The sequence below is a fragment of the Lissotriton helveticus genome, chromosome 8 (assembly GCF_964261635.1).
Source record: "Lissotriton helveticus chromosome 8, aLisHel1.1, whole genome shotgun sequence".
NCBI classification, from domain to species: domain Eukaryota; kingdom Metazoa; phylum Chordata; class Amphibia; order Caudata; family Salamandridae; genus Lissotriton; species Lissotriton helveticus.
The window spans coordinates 1,538,918,557-1,538,935,969 of NC_136069.1; the positions used below are offsets into that span (position 1 = coordinate 1,538,918,557).

The 17,413-nt window shown below is 43.3% G+C and overlaps 16 non-coding genes across 16 annotated transcripts; all 16 read right to left on the reverse strand.

The window, feature by feature from the left end:
• Positions 1–92: 92 nt before the first annotated feature.
• TRNAL-CAG (transfer RNA leucine (anticodon CAG)) lies at positions 93–175 on the reverse strand. The gene has a single exon. It is a non-coding gene; the product is annotated as a tRNA-Leu (tRNA).
• Positions 176–807: 632 nt separating this feature from the next.
• Positions 808–890, reverse strand: TRNAL-UAG (transfer RNA leucine (anticodon UAG)). Its single transcript has one exon. It is a non-coding gene; the product is annotated as a tRNA-Leu (tRNA).
• A 1,294-nt stretch (positions 891–2,184) lies between these two features.
• Positions 2,185–2,267, reverse strand: TRNAL-CAG (transfer RNA leucine (anticodon CAG)). Its single transcript has one exon. It is a non-coding gene; the product is annotated as a tRNA-Leu (tRNA).
• A 632-nt stretch (positions 2,268–2,899) lies between these two features.
• TRNAT-AGU (transfer RNA threonine (anticodon AGU)) lies at positions 2,900–2,982 on the reverse strand. The gene has a single exon. It is a non-coding gene; the product is annotated as a tRNA-Thr (tRNA).
• Positions 2,983–4,292: 1,310 nt separating this feature from the next.
• TRNAL-CAG (transfer RNA leucine (anticodon CAG)) lies at positions 4,293–4,375 on the reverse strand. The gene has a single exon. It is a non-coding gene; the product is annotated as a tRNA-Leu (tRNA).
• Positions 4,376–5,007: 632 nt separating this feature from the next.
• TRNAL-UAG (transfer RNA leucine (anticodon UAG)) lies at positions 5,008–5,090 on the reverse strand. The gene has a single exon. It is a non-coding gene; the product is annotated as a tRNA-Leu (tRNA).
• Positions 5,091–7,099: 2,009 nt separating this feature from the next.
• On the reverse strand, positions 7,100–7,182 carry TRNAT-AGU (transfer RNA threonine (anticodon AGU)). Its single transcript has one exon. It is a non-coding gene; the product is annotated as a tRNA-Thr (tRNA).
• Positions 7,183–8,484: 1,302 nt separating this feature from the next.
• On the reverse strand, positions 8,485–8,567 carry TRNAL-CAG (transfer RNA leucine (anticodon CAG)). Its single transcript has one exon. It is a non-coding gene; the product is annotated as a tRNA-Leu (tRNA).
• A 632-nt stretch (positions 8,568–9,199) lies between these two features.
• TRNAL-UAG (transfer RNA leucine (anticodon UAG)) lies at positions 9,200–9,282 on the reverse strand. The gene has a single exon. It is a non-coding gene; the product is annotated as a tRNA-Leu (tRNA).
• A 1,024-nt stretch (positions 9,283–10,306) lies between these two features.
• Positions 10,307–10,389, reverse strand: TRNAP-AGG (transfer RNA proline (anticodon AGG)). The gene has a single exon. It is a non-coding gene; the product is annotated as a tRNA-Pro (tRNA).
• Positions 10,390–10,576: 187 nt separating this feature from the next.
• TRNAL-CAG (transfer RNA leucine (anticodon CAG)) lies at positions 10,577–10,659 on the reverse strand. Its single transcript has one exon. It is a non-coding gene; the product is annotated as a tRNA-Leu (tRNA).
• A 632-nt stretch (positions 10,660–11,291) lies between these two features.
• TRNAL-UAG (transfer RNA leucine (anticodon UAG)) lies at positions 11,292–11,374 on the reverse strand. Its single transcript has one exon. It is a non-coding gene; the product is annotated as a tRNA-Leu (tRNA).
• A 1,285-nt stretch (positions 11,375–12,659) lies between these two features.
• TRNAL-CAG (transfer RNA leucine (anticodon CAG)) lies at positions 12,660–12,742 on the reverse strand. The gene has a single exon. It is a non-coding gene; the product is annotated as a tRNA-Leu (tRNA).
• Positions 12,743–14,265: 1,523 nt separating this feature from the next.
• TRNAL-UAG (transfer RNA leucine (anticodon UAG)) lies at positions 14,266–14,348 on the reverse strand. Its single transcript has one exon. It is a non-coding gene; the product is annotated as a tRNA-Leu (tRNA).
• Positions 14,349–15,630: 1,282 nt separating this feature from the next.
• Positions 15,631–15,713, reverse strand: TRNAL-CAG (transfer RNA leucine (anticodon CAG)). Its single transcript has one exon. It is a non-coding gene; the product is annotated as a tRNA-Leu (tRNA).
• Positions 15,714–16,345: 632 nt separating this feature from the next.
• On the reverse strand, positions 16,346–16,428 carry TRNAL-UAG (transfer RNA leucine (anticodon UAG)). The gene has a single exon. It is a non-coding gene; the product is annotated as a tRNA-Leu (tRNA).
• Between the last annotated feature and the right edge of the window lie 985 nt (positions 16,429–17,413).

A 17,413-nucleotide genomic window follows, 5' to 3' on the forward strand; every position in this document is an offset into this window, starting at 1 on the left:
TCACTGCACTTTTCCAAAAAGACAACCATATAAGCCCATGTGAGGGAAATGATCTGATTTTCTCCCTCAAGAAAAAAGATTAAACACAGGTTTGTCAGAAGTGGGATTTGAACCCACGCCTCCAGAAGAGACTGCGACCTGAACGCAGCGCCTTAGACCACTCGGCCATCCTGACTTGCATTTGCAGCGCCTTCCACAAGCCAGACAGCCATGCAAGTGGGGTACCGAAAAGGCATGCCCTCAATTTATTTATCCCATTATAAGCATTTCCAACAGATCTTTGAACAATCCATACAGAGCAGTACCTATGAAGAACTCTTTAGACCTTTAATGCGTACAAAGAGAAAGTGCTATTCACCAGCCACTTGAACGGCCCAAAGCTGCTTTGAAATTGAGTCAACAGCCACATCTTGGCTGACTAAAGCAAATTCAACAAGGGATCTCAATGTCACAACATAGGGTGGAATACGCAAATCTAAGCAGCCCCTGATCACAGCCCTGAGGAAATTGCTGTAAGTGTGCTGGAGTCCAGCTGTCTACCAGGTGCTTGGCATTCTTCCAAATTTGCATGGCCTGGCTGGCCAGGGAATACAAGAGCATGACTCTTCTAGATGAGCTCTTACATGGGTCCTAAAATCATTTGGTAAGGATTGCACTTTATCAGCAAGACTTTGTACAACAGAAATATATGAGAAACCCAAGCTCTCTTGACTCTACGAGGACGGAATAACGTCCCAGGTGAAGACGAACAGATGCAACTTCCATCAGATGTTATCCTGATGAAGAAGATTATATCTCCAAAAGTCATGTCAGAAGTGGGATTCGAACCCACGCCTCCAGAGGAGACTGCGGCCTAAACACAGCGCCTTAGACCACTCGGCCATCCTGACAGTGAAGAGTCTTAAGAAATGTATAAAAGTCACTCAGAAATTTCTGCATCCATGCAAGCTTGAAATAATTCCAACCTTCAAACACAAGGTGCAACTTTTTGCACAGGACAATAAACATAGAAGATCACATATGAAAGCATTTCATTTCACAGGTGTACTGTTTTTATGCTTTTAGAATAACTTATACCTCTCACCAGCTATTTAGGGTTCTGTATCCTACTCACAAAATTACCTTGCCTGCGAACTCTCTCTCTATACACAAACAACTACTGCTCAGGAAGTAGGAAGGCAGAAGGTGGGGCAGTTTATGCAAATTTATGCTGTCAATGTGCCTTGCAGATTCATGCAGAATTTCTAGATCCTTGCTGGAAACAAGAGAGCAGGCCTTGTTTCAGATCAACTGTCCCTAGCAAGGAACGTCTGAGCACATCCATTCTTTTGCTCTCTAGCCCCTGGCTTGGGACTCACCCTCACTGGCTGAGGAGTGAAGTTCTGCATACCAACGTTGCATAGAAGGTATGTTTGTGATTGGTTTGAGATGGGTGGGAGGTCAAAATCAGGGAAAAGCAAGTCACCTTCACTTCTAGTCTCCTCTTCTATGCCTACATGCCGTTCACTCACTCTGTCTTTGTTTCATTCTCTCCTTCCTCAACACCCCATCTCACTCACTCGCTCTATCATTCGTGCTCTTGCCCCTTGCTCTTCATTTCATAGTGGAAACATCTCTTGAATGGAGCATTAGAAAATGAGGTTACATAAAATTAAAAATCTACTTATTGGAAACCAAAAATATCACAAGACTGAATGTAAGCCATTTCTTCAATAAAAGGGATTTTTTAGGCACCCCCCAAAAAAAATATAAAACACCACTAGTGCTAGAAGAATATTATACGAGCTTGAAGACAGAATTGGGCAAATTCATTTGCAGTTGAAACAAGTTTGGTACTTATTCAGATATTATATGCACTGTCAATTTTTTGCTGAGATTCTGAAGGAACGCAGAGACAAAATGGACTTAAAGTTTTGTCAGAAGTGGGATTCTAACCCACACCTCTAGGAGAGACTGCGGCCTTAATACAGCGCCATAGACCACTCGGCCATCCTGACCACATGTTGCTTGTTCATCTACATAGTGAGAAAGATAGTGCGAACAAAAAAAACACACATCTTAGGCCATGAGTGGCTATAGCAAGAAAAAAAACTCACTGCACTTTTCCAAAAAGACAACCATATAAGCCCATGTGAGGGAAATGATCTGATTTTCTCCCTCAAGAAAAAAGATTAAACACAGGTTTGTCAGAAGTGGGATTTGAACCCACGCCTCCAGAAGAGACTGCAACCTGAACGCAGCGCCTTAGACCACTCGGCCATCCTGACTTGCATTTGCAGCGCCTTCCACAAGCCAGACAGCCATGCAAGTGGGGTACCGAAAAGGCATGCCCTCAATTTATTTATCCCATTATAAGCATTTCCAACAGATCTTTGAACAATCCATACAGAGCAGTAACTATGAAGAACTCTTTAGACCTTTAATGCGTACAAAGAGAAAGTGCTATTCACCAGCCACTTGAACGGCCCAAAGCTGCTTTGAAATTGAGTCAACAGCCACATCTTGGCTGACTAAAGCAAATTCAACAAGGGATCTCAATGTCACAACATAGGGTGGAATACGCAAATCTAAGCAGCCCCTGATCACAGCCCTGAGGAAATTGCTGTAAGTGTGCTGGAGTCCAGCTGTCTACCAGGTGCTTGGCATTCTTCCAAATTTGCATGGCCTGGCTGGCCAGGGAATACAAGAGCATGACTCTTCTAGATGAGCTCTTACATGGGTCCTAAGCTCATTTGGTAAGGATTGCACTTTATCAGCAAGACTTTGTACAACAGAAATATATGAGAAACCCAAGCTCTCTTGACTCTACGAGGACGGAATAACGTCCCAGGTGAAGACGAACAGATGCAACTTCCATCAGATGTTATCCTGATGAAGAAGATTATATCTCCAAAAGTCATGTCAGAAGTGGGATTCGAACCCACGCCTCCAGAGGAGATTGCAGACTAGACACAGCACCTTAGACCACTCGGCCATCCTGACAGTGAAGAGTCCTAAGAAATGTATAAAAGTCACTCAGAAATTTCTGCGTCCATGCAAGCTTGAAATAATTTCAAACTTCAAACACAAGGTGCAACTTTTTGCACAGCACAATAAACACAGAAGATCACATATGAAAGCATTTCAGTTCACAGGTGTACTGTTTTTATGCTTTTAGAATAACTTATACCTCTCACCAGCTATTTAGGGTTCTGTATCCTACTCACAAAATTACCTTGCCTGCGACCTCTCTCTCTATACACAAACAACTACTGCGCAGGAAGTAGGAAGGCAGAAGGTGGGGCAGTTTATGCAAATTTATGCTGTCAATGTGCCTTGCAGATTCATGCTGAATTTCTAGATCCTTGCTGGAAACAAGAGAGCAGGCCTTGTTTCAGATCAACTGTCCCTAGCAAGGAACGTCTGAGCACATCCATTCTTTTGCTTTCTAGCCCCTGGCTTGGGACTCACCCTCACTGGCTGAGGAGTGAAGTTCTGCGTACCAACGTTGCATAGAAGGCATGTTTGTGATTGGTTTGAGATGGGTGGGAGGTCAAGAGCAGGGAAAAGCAAGTCACCTTCACTTCTAGTCTCCTCTTCTAGTCTCCTCTTCTATGCCTACCTGCCGTTCACTCACTCTGTCTTTGTTTCATTCTCTCCTTCCTCAACACCCCATCTCACTCACTCGCTCTATCATTTGTGCTCTTTCCCCTCGCTCTTCATTTCATAGTGGAAACATCTCTTGAATGGAGCATTAGAAAATGAGGTAACATAAAATTAAAAATCTACTTATTGGAAACCAAAAATATCGCAAGACTGAATGTAAGCCATTTCTTCAATAAAAGGGAATTTTTTAGGCACCCCCCAAAAAACACATAAAACACGACTAGTGCTAGAAGAATAATATACGAGCTTGAAGACAGAATTGGGCAAATTCATTTGCAGTTGAAACTGAAGTTTGGTACTTATTCAGATATTATATGCACTGCCAATTTTTAGCTGAGATTCTGAAGGAACGCAGAGACAAAATGGACTTAAAGTTTTGTCAGAAGTGGGATTCTAACCCACACCTCTAGGAGAGACTGTGGCCTTAATGCAGCGCCATAGACCACTCGGCCATCCTGACCACATGTTGCTTGTTCATCTACATAGTGAGAAAGATAGTGCGAACAAAAAAAACACACATCTTAGGCCATGAGTGGCTATAGCAAGAAAAAAAACTCACTGCACTTTTCCAAAAAGACAACCATATAAGCCCATGTGAGGGAAATGATCTGATTTTCTCCCTCAAGAAAAAAGATTAAACACAGGTTTGTCAGAAGTGGGATTTGAACCCACGCCTCCAGAAGAGACTGCGACCTGAACGCAGCGCCTTAGACCACTCGGCCATCCTGACTTGCATTTGCAGCGCCTTCCACAAGCCAGACAGCCATGCAAGTGGGGTACCGAAAAGGCATGCCCTCAATTTATATATCCCATTATAAGCATTTCCAACAGATCTTTGAACAATCCATACAGAGCAGTACCTATGAAGAACTCCTTAGACCTTTAATGCGTACAAAGAGAAAGTGGTATTCACCAGCCACTTGAATGGCCCAAAGCTGCTTTGAAATTGAGTCAACAGCCACATCTTGGCTGACTAAAGCAAATTCAACAAGGGATCTCAATGTCACAACATAGGGTGGAATACGCAAATCTAAGCAGCCCCTGATCACAGCCCTGAGGAAATTGCTGTAAGTGTGCTGGAGTCCAGCTGTCTACCAGGTGCTTGGCATTCTTCCAAATTTGCATGGCCTGGCTGGCCAGGGAATACAAGAGCATGACTCTTCTAGATGAGCTCTTACATGGGTCCTAAAATCATTTGGTAAGGATTGCACTTTATCAGCAAGACTTTGTACAACAGAAATATATGAGAAACCCAAGCTCTCTTGACTCTACGAGGACGGAATAACGTCCCAGGTGAAGACGAACAGATGCAACTTCCATCAGATGTTATCCTGATGAAGAAGATTATATCTCCAAAAGTCATGTCAGAAGTGGGATTCGAACCCACGCCTCCAGAGGAGACTGAGGCCTAAACACAGCGCCTTAGACCACTCGGCCATCCTGACAGTGAAGAGTCCTAAGAAATGTATAAAAGTCACTCAGAAATTTCTGCATCCATGCAAGCTTGAAATAATTCCAACTTTCAAACACAAGGTGCAACTTTTTGCACAGGACAATAAACATAGAAGATCACATATGAAAGCATTTCATTTCACAGGTGTACTGTTTTTATGCTTTTAGAATAACTTATACCTCTCACCAGCTATTTAGGGTTCTGTATCCTACTCACAAAATTACCTTGCCTGCGAACTCTCTCTCTATACACAAACAACTACTGCTCAGGAAGTAGGAAGGCAGAAGGTGGGGCAGTTTATGCAAATTTATGCTGTCAATGTGCCTTGCAGATTCATGCAGAATTTCTAGATCCTTGCTGGAAACAAGAGAGCAGGCCTTGTTTCAGATCAACTGTCCCTAGCAAGGAACGTCTGAGCACATCCATTCTTTTGCTCTCTAGCCCCTGGCTTGGGACTCACCCTCACTGGCTGAGGAGTGAAGTTCTGCATACCAACGTTGCATAGAAGGTATGTTTGTGATTGGTTTGAGATGGGTGGGAGGTCAAAATCAGGGAAAAGCAAGTCATCTTCACTTCTAGTCTCCTCTTCTATGCCTACATGCCGTTCACTCACTCTGTCTTTGTTTCATTCTCTCCTTCCTCAACACCCCATCTCACTCACTCGCTCTATCATTCGTGCTCTTGCCCCTTGCTCTTCATTTCATAGTGGAAACATCTCTTGAATGGAGCATTAGAAAATGAGGTTACATAAAATTAAAAATCTACTTATTGGAAACCAAAAATATCACAAGACTGAATGTAAGCCATTTCTTCAATAAAAGGGATTTTTTAGGCACCCCCCAAAAAACATATAAAACACCACTAGTGCTAGAAGAATATTATACGAGCTTGAAGACAGAATTGGGCAAATTCATTTGCAGTTGAAACAAGTTTGGTACTTATTCAGATATTATATGCACTGTCAATTTTTAGCTGAGATTCTGAAGGAACGCAGAGACAAAATGGACTTAAAGTTTTGTCAGAAGTGGGATTCTAACCCACACCTCTAGGAGAGACTGCGGCCTTAATACAGCGCCATAGACCACTCGGCCATCCTGACCACATGTTGCTTGTTCATCTACATAGTGAGAAAGATAGTGCGAACAAAAAAAACACACATCTTAGGCCATGAGTGGCTATAGCAAGAAAAAAAACTCACTGCACTTTTCCAAAAAGACAACCATATAAGCCCATGTGAGGGAAATGATCTGATTTTCTCCCTCAAGAAAAAAGATTAAACACAGGTTTGTCAGAAGTGGGATTTGAACCCACGCCTCCAGAAGAGACTGCAACCTGAACGCAGCGCCTTAGACCACTCGGCAATCCTGACTTGCATTTGCAGCGCCTTCCACAAGCCAGACAGCCATGCAAGTGGGGTACCGAAAAGGCATGCCCTCAATTTATTTATCCCATTATAAGCATTTCCAACAGATCTTTGAACAATCCATACTGAGCAGTACCTATGAAGAACCCTTTAGACCTTTAATGCGTACAAAGAGAAAGTGCTATTCACCAGCCACTTGAAAGGCCCAAAGCTGCTTTGAAATTGAGTCAACAGCCACATCTTGGCTGACTAAAGCAAATTCAACAAGGGATCTCAATGTCACAACATAGGGTGGAATACGCAAATCTAATCAGCCCCTGATCACAGCCCTGAGGAAATTGCTGTAAGTGTGCTGGAGTCCAGCTGTCTACCAGGTGCTTGGCATTCTTCCAAATTTGCATGGCCTGGCTGGCCAGGGAATACAAGAGCATGACTCTTCTAGATGAGCTCTTACATGGGTCCTAAGCTCATTTGGTAAGGATTGCACTTTATCAGCAAGACTTTGTACAACAGAAATATATGAGAAACCCAAGCTCTCTTGACTCTACGAGGACGGAATAACGTCCCAGGTGAAGACGAACAGATGCAACTTCCATCAGATGTTATCCTGATGAAGAAGATTATATCTCCAAAAGTCATGTCAGAAGTGGGATTCGAACCCACGCCTCCAGAGGAGATTGCAGACTAGACACAGCACCTTAGACCACTCGGCCATCCTGACAGTGAAGAGTCCTAAGAAATGTATAAAAGTCACTCAGAAATTTCTGCGTCCATGCAAGCTTGAAATAATTTCAAACACAAGGTGCAACTTTTTGCACAGGACAATAAACACAGAAGATCACATATGAAAGCATTTCATTTCACAGGTGTACTGTTTTTATGCTTTTAGAATAACTTATACCTCTCACCAGCTATTTAGGGTTCTGTATCCTACTCACAAAATTACCTTGCCTGCGACCTCTCTCTCTATACACAAACAACTACTGCGCAGGAAGTAGGAAGGCAGAAGGTGGGGCAGTTTATGCAAATTTATGCTGTCAATGTGCCTTGCAGATTCATGCTGAATTTCTAGATCCTTGCTGGAAACAAGAGAGCAGGCCTTGTTTCAGATCAACTGTCCCTAGCAAGGAACGTCTGAGCACATCCATTCTTTTGCTTTCTAGCCCCTGGCTTGGGACTCACCCTCACTGGCTGAGGAGTGAAGTTCTGCGTACCAACGTTGCATAGAAGGCATGTTTGTGATTGGTTTGAGATGGGTGGGAGGTCAAGAGCAGGGAAAAGCAAGTCACCTTCACTTCTAGTCTCCTCTTGTAGTCTCCTCTTCTATGCCTACCTGCCGTTCACTCACTCTGTCTTTGTTTCATTCTCTCCTTCCTCAACACCCCATCTCACTCACTCGCTCTATCATTTGTGCTCTTTCCCCTCGCTCTTCATTTCATAGTGGAAACATCTCTTGAATGGAGCATTAGAAAATGAGGTTACATAAAATTAAAAATCTACTTATTGGAAACCAAAAATATCGCAAGACTGAATGTAAGCCATTTCTTCAATAAAAGGGATTTTTTAGGCACCCCCCAAAAAACACATAAAACACGACTAGTGCTAGAAGAATAATATACGAGCTTGAAGACAGAATTGGGCAAATTCATTTGCAGTTGAAACTGAAGTTTGGTACTTATTCAGATATTATATGCACTGCCAATTTTTAGCTGAGATTCTGAAGGAACGCAGAGACAAAATGGACTTAAAGTTTTGTCAGAAGTGGGATTCTAACCCACACCTCTAGGAGAGACTGCGGCCTTAATGCAGCGCCATAGACCACTCGGCCATCCTGACCACATGTTGCTTGTTCATCTACATAGTGAGAAAGATAGTGCGAACAAAAAAAACACACATCTTAGGCCATGAGTGGCTATAGCAAGAAAAAAAACTCACTGCACTTTTCCAAAAAGACAACCATATAAGCCCATGTGAGGGAAATGATCTGATTTTCTCCCTCAAGAAAAAAGATTAAACACAGGTTTGTCATAAGTGGGATTTGAACCCACGCCTCCAGAAGAGACTGCGACCTGAACGCAGCGCCTTAGACCACTCGGCCATCCTGACTTGCATTTGCAGCGCCTTCCACAAGCCAGACAGCCATGCAAGTGGGGTACCGAAAAGGCATGCCCTCAATTTATATATCCCATTATAAGCATTTCCAACAGATCTTTGAACAATCCATACAGAGCAGTACCTATGAAGAACTCTTTAGACCTTTAATGCGTACAAAGAGAAAGTGCTATTCACCAGCCACTTGAACGGCCCAAAGCTGCTTTGAAATTGAGTCAACAGCCACATCTTGGCTGACTAAAGCAAATTCAACAAGGGATCTCAATGTCACAACATAGGGTGGAATACGCAAATCTAAGCAGCCCCTGATCACAGCCCTGAGGAAATTGCTGTAAGTGTGCTGGAGTCCAGCTGTCTACCAGGTGCTTGGCATTCTTCCAAATTTGCATGGCCTGGCTGGCCAGGGAATACAAGAGCATGACTCTTCTAGATGAGCTCTTACATGGGTCCTAAAATCATTTGGTAAGGATTGCACTTTATCAGCAAGGCTTTGTACAACAGAAATATATGAGAAACCCAAGCTGTCTTGACTCTACGAGGACGGAATAACGTCCCAGGTGAAGACGAACAGATGCAACTTCCATCAGATGTTATCCTGATGAAGAAGATTATATCTCCAAAAGTCATGTCAGAAGTGGGATTCGAACCCACGCCTCCAGAGGAGACTGCGGCCTAAACACAGCGCCTTAGACCACTCGGCCATCCTGACAGTGAAGAGTCCTAAGAAATGTATAAAAGTCACTCAGAAATTTCTGCATCCATGCAAGCTTGAAATAATTCCAACCTTCAAACACAAGGTGCAACTTTTTGCACAGGACAATAAACATAGAAGATCACATATGAAAGCATTTCATTTCACAGGTGTACTGTTTTTATGCTTTTAGAATAACTTATACCTCTCACCAGCTATTTAGGGTTCTGTATCCTACTCACAAAATTACCTTGCCTGCGAACTCTCTCTCTATACACAAACAACTACTGCTCAGGAAGTAGGAAGGCAGAAGGTGGGGCAGTTTATGCAAATTTATGCTGTCAATGTGCCTTGCAGATTCATGCAGAATTTCTAGATCCTTGCTGGAAACAAGAGAGCAGGCCTTGTTTCAGATCAACTGTCCCTAGCAAGGAACGTCTGAGCACATCCATTCTTTTGCTCTCTAGCCCCTGGCTTGGGACTCACCCTCACTGGCTGAGGAGTGAAGTTCTGCATACCAACGTTGCATAGAAGGTATGTTTGTGATTGGTTTGAGATGGGTGGGAGGTCAAAATCAGGGAAAATCAAGTCACCTTCACTTCTAGTCTCCTCTTCTATGCCTACATGCCGTTCACTCACTCTGTCTTTGTTTCATTCTCTCCTTCCTCAACACCCCATCTCACTCACTCGCTCTATCATTCGTGCTCTTGCCCCTTGCTCTTCATTTCATAGTGGAAACATCTCTTGAATGGAGCATTAGAAAATGAGGTTACATAAAATTAAAAATCTACTTATTGGAAACCAAAAATATCACAAGACTGAATGTAAGCCATTTCTTCAATAAAAGGGATTTTTTAGGCACCCCCCAAAAAACATATAAAACACCACTAGTGCTAGAAGAATATTATACGAGCTTGAAGACAGAATTGGGCAAATTCATTTGCAGTTGAAACAAGTTTGGTACTTATTCAGATATTATATGCACTGTCAATTTTTAGCTGAGATTCTGAAGGAACGCAGAGACAAAATGGACTTAAAGTTTTGTCAGAAGTGGGATTCTAACCCACACCTCTAGGAGAGACTGCGGCCCTAATACAGCGCCATAGACCACTCGGCCATCCTGACCACATGTTGCTTGTTCATCTACATAGTGAGAAAGATAGTGCGAACAAAAAAAACACACATCTTAGGCCATGAGTGGCTATAGCAAGAAAAAAAACTCTCTGCACTTTTCCAAAAAGACAACCATATAAGCCCATGTGAGGGAAATGATCTGATTTTCTCCCTCAAGAAAAAAGATTAAACACAGGTTTGTCAGAAGTGGGATTTGAACCCACGCCTCCAGAAGAGACTGCGACCTGAACGCAGCGCCTTAGACCACTCGGCCATCCTGACTTGCATTTGCAGCGCCTTCCACAAGCCAGACAGCAATGCAAGTGGGGTACCGAAAAGGCATGCCCTCAATTTATTTATCCCATTATAAGCATTTCCAACAGATCTTTGAACAATCCATACAGAGCAGTACCTATGAAGAACTCTTTAGACCTTTAATGCGTACAAAGAGAAAGTGCTATTCACCAGCCACTTGAACGGCCCAAAGCTGCTTTGAAATTGAGTCAACAGCCACATCTTGGCTGACTGAAGCAAATTCAACAAGGGATCTCAATGTCACAACATAGGGTGGAATACGCAAATCTAAGCAGCCCCTGATCACAGCCCTGAGGAAATTGCTGTAAGTGTGCTGGAGTCCAGCTGTCTACCAGGTGCTTGGCATTCTTCCAAATTTGCATGGCCTGGATGGCCAGGGAATACAAGAGCATGCCTCTTCTAGATGAGCTCTTACATGGGTCCTAAAATCATTTGGTAAGGATTGCACTTTATCAGCAAGACTTTGTACAACAGAAATATATGAGAAACCCAAGCTCTCTTGACTCTACGAGGACGGAATAACGTCCCAGGTGAAGACGAACAGATGCAACTTCCATCACATGTTATCCTGATGAAGAAGATTATATCTCCAAAAGTCATATCAGAAGTGGGATTCGAACCCATGCCTCCAGAGGAGACTGCGGCCTAAACACAGCGCCTTAGACCACTCGGCCATCCTGACAGTGAAGAGTCCTAAGAAATGTATAAAAGTCACTCAGAAATTTCTGCATCCATGCAAGCTTGAAATAATTCCAACCTTCAAACACAAGGTGCAACTTTTTGCACAGGACAATAAACATAGAAGATCACATATGAAAGCATTTCATTTCACAGGTGTACTGTTTTTATGCTTTTAGAATAACTTATACCTCTCACCAGCTATTTAGGGTTCTGTATCCTACTCACAAAATTACCTTGCCTGCGAACTCTCTCTCTATACACAAACAACTACTGCTCAGGAAGTAGGAAGGCAGAAGGTGGGGCAGTTTATGCAAATTTATGCTGTCAATGTGCCTTGCAGATTCATGCAGAATTTCTAGATCCTTGCTGGAAACAAGAGAGCAGGCCTTGTTTCAGATCAACTGTCCCTAGCAAGGAACGTCTGAGCACATCCATTCTTTTGCTCTCTAGCCCCTGGCTTGGGACTCACCCTCACTGGCTGAGGAGTGAAGTTCTGCATACCAGCGTTGCATAGAAGGTATGTTTGTGATTGGTTTGAGATGGGTGGGAGGTCAAAATCAGGGAAAAGCAAGTCACCTTCACTTCTAGTCTCCTCTTCTATGCCTACATGCCGTTCACTCACTCTGTCTTTGTTTCATTCTCTCCTTCCTCAACACCCCATCTCACTCACTCGCTCTATCATTCGTGCTCTTGCCCCTTGCTCTTCATGTCATAGTGGAAACATCTCTTGAATGGAGCATTAGAAAATGAGGTTACATAAAATTAAAAATCTACTTATTGGAAACCAAAAATATCACAAGACTGAATGTAAGCCATTTCTTCAATAAAAGGGATTTTTTAGGCACCCCCCAAAAAACATATAAAACACCACTAGTGCTAGAAGAATATTATACGAGCTTGAAGACAGAATTGGGCAAATTCATTTGCAGTTGAAACAAGTTTGGTACTTATTCAGATATTATATGCACTGTCAATTTTTAGCTGAGATTCTGAAGGAACGCAGAGACAAAATGGACTTAAAGTTTTGTCAGAAGTGGGATTCGAACCTACGCCTCCAGCCTTAACGCAGCACCTTAGACCACTCGGCCATGCTGACCAAATGTTGCTTGTCCATCTACATAGTGAGAAAGATAGTGTGAACAAAAAACAACACACATCTTTGGCCATGAGTGGCTATAGCAAGAAAAAAACTCACTGCACTTTTCCAAAAAGACAACCATATAAGCCCATGTGAGGGAAATGATCTGATTTTCTCCCTCAAGAAAAAAGAAGGTTAAACACAGGTTTGTCAGAAGTGGGATTTGAACCCACGCCTCCAGCAGAGACTGCGACCTGAACGCAGCGCCTTAGACCACTCGGCCATGCTGACTTGCATTTGCAGCACCTTCCACAAGCCAGACAGCCATGCAAGTTTGGTACCGAAAAGGCATGCCCTCAATTTATTTATCCCATTATAAGCATTTCCAACAGATCTTTGAACAATCCATACAGAGCAGTACCTATGAAGAACTCTTTAGACCTTTAAAGCGTACAAAGAGAAAGTGCTATTCACCAGCCACTTGAACGGCCCAAAGCTGCTTTGAAATTGAGTCAACAGCCACATCTTGGCTGACTAAAGCAAATTCAACAAGGGATCTCAATGTCACAACATTGGGTGGAATACGCAAATCTAAGCAGCCCCTGATCACAGCCCTGAGGAAATTGCTGGAAGTGTGCTGGAGTCCAGCTGTCTACCAGGTGCTTGGCATTCTTCCAAATTTGCATGGCCTGGCTGGCCAGGGAATACAAGAGCATGACTCTTCTAGATGAGCTCTTACATGGGTCCTAAAATCATTTGGTAAGGATTGCACTTTATCAGCAAGACTTTGTACAACAGAAATATATGAGAAACCCAAGCTCTCTTTGAATTTTGAATTTGAATTTGAATTTTAAAATATTTATAGAGCGCTCTTATACCAGAATCGGTTTCATGGCGCTAGATAGCAGAAGATCAGTGGAAGTGGGGAAGAGGGCTAAGCAGCTGCAGATCTGGAAAACAAAAAAGTCTTAAGATGCTTGCGGAATTCCAGGTAGGAAGATGACGTCCTAAGAGTAAATGGAAGTGAGTTCCAGAAGGATGGAGCCAGCACTGCAAATCTGGCCCCACCGGACTTCTGTTTTCTGAAACGAGGGACTGACAAAAGGGCCAAATGAGTGGAACGGAGTTCTCTGGAAGGGAGATAGGGGGAAATGGCTTCGCACAAGAAAACGGGGGCGGTCCCTGATCTGGCCTGGTAGGTGATGCATCCAAGCTTGAAAAGGGCCCTCTCCCTCACTGGGAGCCAATGGAGGGACTGCAGCAAGGGGGTCGTGTGATTGAACCTGGAGAGTCCGTAAATCAGGCGAGCCGCCTGATTTTGAATCTGTTGGAGCCGACGGAGCAGGTAAGCCGGCGCACCGTTATAAATAACGTTCCCGTAGTCGAGGCGCGAAAGCACCATGGCCATGAGGATGAGTTTGAGTGCAGCGGTTGAGAAGAAGCGGGAGACCCTTCGGATGATCCGAAAGGAGAAAAAACAGGCAGACACAACTGCATTGGTCTGCGTGTGAAGGGTAAGCATGGGATTGATGAAAATGCCCAAGGTTTTGACCTTGGAAACAGGAAGAGGGGGAGGGCCAAGGGCAGAGGGCCAGAAGGAAGGGGACCAGGGACTGCAACCACCCCCCATCAGGACCAATTCGGTCTTGTCCGGGTTTAATTTGAGGTGGTTGCAGTTCATCCACCCTTGGATAAAAAGCATAACCTTCTGGACGTTAGAAGCCGAGGAAGGGGAAGAGGAAAGGTTGAAGACGAACAGATGCAACTTCCATCAGATGTTATCCTGATGAAGAAGATTATATCTCCAAAAGTCATGTCAGAAGTGGGATTCGAACCCACGCCTCCAGAGGAGACTGCGGCCTAAACACAGCGCCTTAGACCACTCGGCCATCCTGACAGTGAAGAGTCCTAAGAAATGTATAAAAGTCACTCAGAAATTTCTGCATCCATGCAAGCTTGAAATAATTTCAACCTTCAAACACAAGGTGCAACTTTTTGCACAGGACAATAAACATAGAAGATCACATATGAAAGCATTTCATTTCACAGATGTACTGTTTTTATGCTTTTAGAATAACTTATACCTCTCACCAGCTATTTAGGGTTCTGTATCCTACTCACAAAATTACCTTGCCTGCGAACTCTCTCTCTATACACAAACAACTACTGCTCAGGAAGTAGGAAGGCAGAAGGTGGGGCAGTTTATGCAAATTTATGCTGTCAATGTGCCTTGCAGATTCATGCAGAATTTCTAGATCCTTGCTGGAAACAAGAGAGCAGGCCTTGTTTCAGATCAACTGTCCCTAGCAAGGAACGTCTGAGCACATCCATTCTTTTGCTCTCTAGCCCCTGGCTTGGGACTCACCCTCACTGGCTGAGGAGTGAAGTTCTGCATACCAACGTTGCATAGAAGGTATGTTTGTGATTGGTTTGAGATGGGTGGGAGGTCAAAATCAGGGAAAAGAAAGTCACCTTCACTTCTAGTCTCCTCTTCTATGCCTACATGCCGTTCACTCACTCTGTCTTTGTTTCATTCTCTCCTTCCTCAACACCCCATCTCACTCACCCGCTCTATCATTCGTGCTCTTGCCCCTTGCTCTTCATTTCATAGTGGAAACATCTCTTGAATGGAGCATTAGAAAATGAGGTTACATGAAATTAAAAATCTACTTATTGGAAACCAAAAATATCACAAGACTGAATGTAAGCCATTTCTTCAATAAAAGAGATTTTTTAGGCACCCCCCAAAAAACATATAAAACACCACTAGTTCTAGAAGAATATTATACGAGCTTGAAGACAGAATTGGGCAAATTCATTTGCAGTTGAAACAAGTTTGGTACTTATTCAGATATTATATGCACTGTTAATTTTTAGCTGAGATTCTGAAGGAACGCAGAGACAAAATGGACTTAAAGTTTTGTCAGAAGTGGGATTTGAACCCACGCCTCCAGCCTTAACGCAGCACCTTAGACCTCTCGGCCATGCTGACCAAATGTTGCTTGTCCATCTACATAGTGAGAAAGATAGTGTGAACAAAAAACAACACACATCTTAGGCCATGAGTGGCTATAGCAAGAAAAAAACTCACTGCACTTTTCCAAAAAGACAACCATATAAGCCCATGTGAGAGAAATGATCTGATTTTCTCCCTCAAGAAAAAAGATTAAACACAGGTTTGTCAGAAGTGGGATTTGAACCCACGCCTCCAGAAGAGACTGCGACCTGAACGCAGCGCCTTAGACCACTCGGCCATCCTGACTTGCATTTGCAGCACCTTCCACAAGCCAGACAGCCATGCAAGTGGGGTACCGAAAAGGCATGCCCTCAATTTATTTATCCCATTATAAGCATTTCCAACAGATCTTTGAACAATCCATACAGAGCAGTACCTATGAAGAACTCTTTAGACCTTTAATGCGTACAAAGAGAAAGTGCTATTCACCAGCCACTTGAACGGCCCAAAGCTGCTTTGAAATTGAGTCAACAGCCACATCTTGGCTGACTAAAGCAAATTCAACAAGGGATCTCAATGTCACAACATAGGGTGGAATACGCAAATCTAAGCAGCCCCTGATCACAGCCCTGAGGAAATTGCTGTAAGTGTGCTGGAGTCCAGCTGTCTACCAGGTGCTTGGCATTCTTCCAAATTTGCATGGCCTGGCTGGCCAGGGAATACAAGAGCATGACTCTTCTAGATGAGCTCTTACATGGGTCCTAAAATCATTTGGTAAGGATTGCACTTTATCAGCAAGACTTTGTACAACAGAAATATATGAGAAACCCAAGCTCTCTTGACTCTACGAGGACGGAATAACGTCCCAGGTGAAGACGAACAGATGCAACTTCCATCAGATGTTATCCTGATGAAGAAGATTATATCTCCAAAAGTCATGCCAGAAGTGGGCTTCGAACCCACGCCTCCAGAGGAGACTGCGGCCTAAACACAGCGCCTTAGACCACTCGGCCATCCTGACAGTGAAGAGTCCAAAGAAATGTATAAAAGTCACTCAGAAATTTCTGCATCCATGCAAGCTTGAAATAATTTCAACCTTCAAACACAAGGTGCAACTTTTTGCACAGGACAATAAACATAGAAGATCACATATGAAAGCATTTCATTTCACAGGTGTACTGTTTTTATGCTTTTAGAATAACTTATACCTCTCACCAGCTATTTAGGGTTCTGTATCCTACTCACAAAATTACCTTGCCTGCGAACTCTCTCTCTATACACAAACAACTACTGCTCAGGAAGTAGGAAGGCAGAAGGTGGGGCAGTTTATGCAAATTTATGCTGTCAATGTGCCTTGCAGATTCATGCAGAATTTCTAGATCCTTGCTGGAAACAAGAGAGCAGGCCTTGTTTCAGATCAACTGTCCCTAGCAAGGAACGTCTGAGCACATCCATTCTTTTGCTCTCTAGCCCCTGGATTGGGACTCACCCTCACTGGCTGAGGAGTGAAGTTCTGCATACCAACGTTGCATAGAAGGTATGTTTGTGATTGGTTTGAGATGGGTGGGAGGTCAAAATCAGGGAAAAGAAAGTCACCTTCACTTCTAGTCTCCTCTTCTATGCCTACATGCCGTTCACTCACTCTGTCTTTGTTTCATTCTCTCCTTCCTCAACACCCCATCTCACTCACCTGCTCTATCATTCGTGCTCTTGCCCCTTGCTCTTCATTTCATAGTGGAAACATCTCTTGAATGGAGCATTAGAAAATGAGGTTACATGAAATTAAAAATCTACTTATTGGAAACCAAAAATATCACAAGACTGAATGTAAGCCATTTCTTCAATAAAAGGGATTTTTTAGGCACCCCCCAAAAAACATATAAAACACCACTAGTTCTAGAAGAATATTATACGAGCTTGAAGACAGAATTGGGCAAATTCATTTGCAGTTGAAACAAGTTTGGTACTTATTCAGATATTATATGCACTGTTAATTTTTAGCTGAG